Raw genomic sequence first — 5,617 nt, 5'->3', positions numbered from 1 at the left:
GAGAGCCAGAGCTTTGTGTTGTGGGTCCTCAAACCCTCCAGAGTGCCCATCACCGTACCCAGTACTTACTGAGTACACTGAAATGATTGAGTCCTTTCTGTACACTTGGGGGACTCTCGTCCAGCCAGAGTATATTGCCTGGACAACTTAAGGGCCTAGATCCTGAATATGAATGTTGATGTAAACCCAAGCCAGGCAGGAGGTGCCCCAAATAGTCTGGCAGCGACAAAAATCCAGGGCTCCACATTTTTTTTTTTAATTGGGTATAGTTGCTTTACAATGCTGTGTTTCTGCTGTACAGTGAACTGAATCAGCTATATGTATACATATATCCCCTCTTTTTTTGGATTTCCTTCCCATTTAGGTCACCACAGAGCATTAAGTAGAGTTCCCTATGATATACGGCAGGTTCTCATTAGTTATCTATTTTATACATATTAGCATATATATGTCAATCCCAATCTCCCAATTCATCCCACCCCCCCTTCCCCCCATTGGTGTCCATACGTTTGTTCTCTATGCCTGTGTCTCTATTTCTGCCTTGCAAACCGGTTCATCTGTACCGTTTTTCTAGATTTCACATATATGCATTAATATACAATATCTGTTTTTCTCTTTCTGACTTACTTCACTCTGTATGACAGTCTCTAGGTCCATCCACCTCTCTACAAATGACCCAATTTCGTTCCTTTTTATGGCTGAGTAATATTCCATTGTACATATGTACCACATCTTCTTTATCCATTCATCTGTTGATGGACATTTAGGTTGCTTCCATGACCTGGCTATTGTAAATAGTGCTGCAATGAACATTGGGGTGCATGTGTCTTTTTGAATTATAGTTTTCTCAGGTATATGCCCAGTAGTGGGATTGCTGGGTCATATGGTAATTACACTTTTAGTTTTTTAAGGAACCTCCCTACTGTTCTCAGTAGTGGCTGTATCAGTTTACATTCCCACCAACAGTGCAAGAGGGTTCCCTTTTCTTCACACCCACTCCTGCATTTATTGTTTGTAGATTTTTTGAAGATGGCCATTGTGACCAGTCTGAGGTGATACCTCACTGTAGTTTTGATTTGCATTTCTCTAATAATTAGTGATGTTGAGCAGCTTTTCATGTGTTTGTTGGCCATCTGTATGTCTTTTTTGGAGAAATGTCTATTTAGGTCTTTGGCCCATTTTTTGACTGGGTTGTTTGTTTTTTTGATACTGAGCTCCGTGAGCTGTTTGTATATTTTGGAGATTAATCCCTTGTCCACTGCTTTGTTTGCAAATATTTTCTCTCATCCTGAGGGTTGACTTTTTGTCTTGTTTATGGTTTCCTTTGCTGTGCAAAAGCTTTTAAGTTTCATTAGGTCCCATGTGTTTATTTTTATTTTCATTACTCTAGAAGGTGGGTCAAGATCTTGCTGTGATTTACGTCAGAGTGTTCTTCCTGTGTTTTCCTCTAAGAGTTTTATAGTGTCCAGTCTTACATTTATGTCTTTAATCCATTTTGAGCTTATTTTTGTGTATGGTGTTAGGGAGTGTTCTAATCTCATTCTTCTACATGTAGCTGTCCAGTTTTCCCAGCACCACTTATTGAAGAGGCTGTCTTTTCTCCATTGTATAGTCTTGCCTCCTTTATCAAAGATAAGGTGACCATAGATGTGTGGGTTTAACTCTGGGCCTTCTATCCTGTACCATTGATCTGTATTTCTGTTTTTGTGCCAGTACCATACTGTCTTGATTACTGTAGCTTTGTAGTATAGTGTGAAGTCAGGGAGCCTGACTTCTTCCAGCTCCATTTTTCGTTTTCAAGATTGCTTTGGCTATTCGAGGTCTTTTGTGTCTCCGTACAAATTTTAAGATTTTTTTGTTCTAGTTCTGTGAAAAATGCCAATGGTAATTTGATAGGGATTGCATTGAATCTGTAGATTGCTTTAGGTAGTATAGTCATTTTCACAATATTGATTCTTCCAATCCAAGAACATGGTATATCTCTTCATCTTTTTGTGTCATCTTTGATTTCTTTTATCGGTGTCTTGTAGATTTCTGAGTACAGGTCTTTTACCTCCTTAGGTAGGTTTATTCCTAGGTATTTTATTCTTTTTGTTGCAAAGGTGAATGGGATTGTTTCCTTAATTTCTCTTTCAGTTTTTTCATTGTTAGTGTATAGGAATGCAAGAGATTTCTGTGCCTTAACTTTGTACCTTGAAACTTTACCAAATTCATTGATTTAGCTCTAGTAGTTTTCTGGTGGCATCCTTAGGATTTTTTATGTATGGTATGATGTCTACAAACAGTGACAGTTTTACTTCTTTTCCAATGTGTATTCTTTTTATTTCTTTTTCTTCTCTGATTGCCGTGGCTAGGACTTCCAAAACTATGTTGAATAATAGTGGTGAGAGTGGACATCCTTGTCTTCTTCCTGATCTTAGAGGAAGTGCTTTCAGTTTTTCAACATTGAGAATGATGTTTGCTGTAGGTTTGTCGTGTATGGCCTTTATTATGTTGAGTTAGGTTCCTCTATGCCCATTTTCTGGAGAGCTTTTCTCATAAATGGGTGTTGAATTTTCTCAAAAGCTTTTTCTGCATCTATTGAGATGATCATATGGTTTTTTATTCTTTAATTTGTTAACATGGTGTATGACACCGATTGATTTGTGTATATTAAAGAATCCTTGCATCCCTGGGATAAATCCCACTTGATAGTGCTGTATCATCCTTCTAATGCGTTTTTGGATTCTGTTTGCTAGTATTTTGTTGAGGATTTTTGCGTGTATGTTCATCAGTGATATTGGTCTGTAGTTTTGTTTTTTTGTGATATCTTTGTCTGGTTTTGGTATCAGGGTGATGGTGGCCTTGTGGAATGAGCTTGGTAGTGTTCCTTCCTCTGCAATTTTTTGGAAGAGTTTGAGAAGGATGGGTGTTAGCTCTTCTCTAATGTTTGATAGAATTTGCCTGTGAAGCCATCTGGTCCTGGACTTTTGTTTGTTGGAAGATTTTAAATTACAGTTTCAATTTCATTACATGTGATTGGTAATTATATTTTCTATTTCTTCCTGGTTCAGTCTTGGAAGGTTATACGTTTCTAACAATTTGTCCATTTCTTCCAGGTTGTCCAATTTATTGGCATATAGTTGCTTGTAGTAGTCTCTTATGATCCTTTGTATTTCTGCAGTGTCCACTGTAACTTCTCCTTTTTCATTTCTAATTTTGTTGATTTGAGTCCTCTCCCTCTTTTTCTTGATGAGTCTTGCTAAAGGTTTATCAATTTTGTTTAGCTTTTAGTTTTATTGATCTTTGCTATTGTTTTGTTTTTATTTCATTTATTTCTGCTCTGATATTTATGATTTCTTTCCTTCTGCTAACTTTGGGTTTTCGTTCTTCTTTCTCTAGTTCCTTTAGGTGTAAGATTAGATTGTTTATTTGAGATTTTTCTTGTTTCTTGAGGTAGGCTTTTATAGCTATAAACTTCCCTCTTAGAACTGCTTTTGCTGCATCCCATAGGTTTTGGATTGTTGTGTTTTCATTGTCATTTGTCTCTAGTTATTTTTTGATTTCCTCTTTGATTTCTTCAGTGATCTCTTGGTTACCTAATAGTGTATTGTTTATCCTCCATGTGTTTGTATTTTTTAGTTTTTTCCCCTGTAATTGATTTCTAATCTCATAGCATTGTGGTCGGAAAAGATGCTTGAAATGATTTCAGTTTTCTTAAATTTATTGAGGCTTGATTTGTGACCTAAGATGTGATCTATCCTGGAGAATGTCCCATGTGCCCTTGAGAAGAAAGTGTATTCTGCCACTTTTGGGTGGAATGTCCTATAAGTATCAATTAAATCTATCTGGTCTACTGTGTCATTTCAAGCTGTGTTTCCTTATTAACTTTATGTCTGGATGATCTGTCCATTGGTGTAAATGAGGTGTTAAAGTCCCCCACTATTACTGTGTTACTGTCGATTTCCCCTTTTATGGCTGTTAGCATTTGCCTTATGTATTGAGGTACTCCTATGTTGGGTGCATATTTATAATTGTTATATCTTCTTTGATTGATCCCTTGATCATTATGTAGTGTCCTTCCTTGTCTCTCTCTCTTTTTTTAAAGACTGGGAGCATTTTATTTTTATTATTTCCTTATTTATGGCTGAGTTGAGTCTTCGTTGCTGTGCATGGGCTTTTCTCTAGTTGCGGCGAGTGGGGGCTACTCTTCGTTGCGGTATGCAGGCTTCTCATTGCGGTGGCTTCTCTTGTTGCAGAGCACAGGCTCTAGGCCCACAGGCTTCAGTAGTTGTGGCACGTGGGCTCAGTAGTTGTGGCTCGCGGGCTCTAGAGTGCAGGCTCAGTAGTCGTGGCACACGAGCTTAGTTGCTCTGCGGCATGTGGAATCCTGCTGGACCAGGGCTTGAACCTGTGTTGCCTGCATTGGCAGGCAGATTCTTAACGACTGCACCACCAGGGGAGTCCCCTTCTTTGTCTCTTGTAACATTCTTTATTTTAAAGTTTTTTTTTTCTGATATGAGAATTACTTCTCCAGCTTTCTTTTGATTTCCATTTTCATGGAATATCTTTTTCCATCCCCTCACTTTCAGTCTGTATGTGTCCCTAAGTCTGAAGTGGGTCTCTTGTAGACAGCATATATATGGGTCTTGTTTTTATATCCATTCAGCCAGTTTGTGTCTTTTGGTTGGAGCATTTAAATTTAAGGTAATTATTGATATGTATGTACCTATTACCATTTTCTTAATTGTTTTGGGTTTGTTTTTTTTAGGTCCTTTTCTTCTCTTGTGTTTCCTAGTTAGAGAGGTTCCTTTAGCGTTTGTTGTATAGCTGGTTTTGTGGTGCTGAATTCTCTTAGCTTTTGCTTGTCTGTAAAGCTTTTGATTTCTCTGTCAAATCTGAATGAGATCCTTGCTGGGTAGAGTAATCTTGGTTGTAGGTTTTTCCCTTTCATCAATTTAAATATATCCTTCACTGCCTTCTGGCCTGCAGAGTTTCTGTTGAATAATCAGCTCATAACCTTATGGGGATTCCCTTGTATGTTATTTGTTGCTGCTTTTAATATTTTTTCTTTGAATTTAATTTCTGTTAGTATGATTAATATGTGTCTCAGTGTGTTTCTCCTGTATGGGACTCTCTGTGCTTCCTGGACTTGATTGACTATTTCCTGTCCCATGTTAGGGAAGTTTTTGACTATAATCTCTTCAAATATTTTCTCAGACCCTTTCTCTTCTCCTTCTGGGACCCCTATAATTCTAATGTTGGTGCATTTAGTGTTGTCCCAGAGCTCTCTGAGACTGTCCTCAATTCTTTTCATTCTTTTTTCTTAATTCTGCTCTGTGGCAGTTATTTCCACCATTCTATCTATCTTGCAGCTCACTTATCTGTTCTTCTGCCTCAGTTTTTCTGCTATTGATTCCTTCTAGAGTATTTTTAATGTTATTGTGTTGTTCATTACTGTTTGTTCTTTAGTCCTTCTAGGTCCTTGTTAAACGTGTTGTTTTTGTATTTTCTTCATTCTATTTCCAAGATTTTGGGTCATCTTTACTATCATTAGTCTGAATTCTTTTTCAGTTAGATTGCCTATTTCCTCTTCATTTATTTGGTCTTGTGGGTTTTTACCTTGCTCCTTCGTCTG

Source organism: Leucopleurus acutus (assembly GCF_964270905.1).
Source record: "Leucopleurus acutus genome assembly, chromosome: 7".
NCBI classification, from domain to species: Eukaryota; Metazoa; Chordata; class Mammalia; order Artiodactyla; family Delphinidae; genus Leucopleurus; species Leucopleurus acutus.
This window is presented reverse-complemented; position numbering follows the sequence as displayed.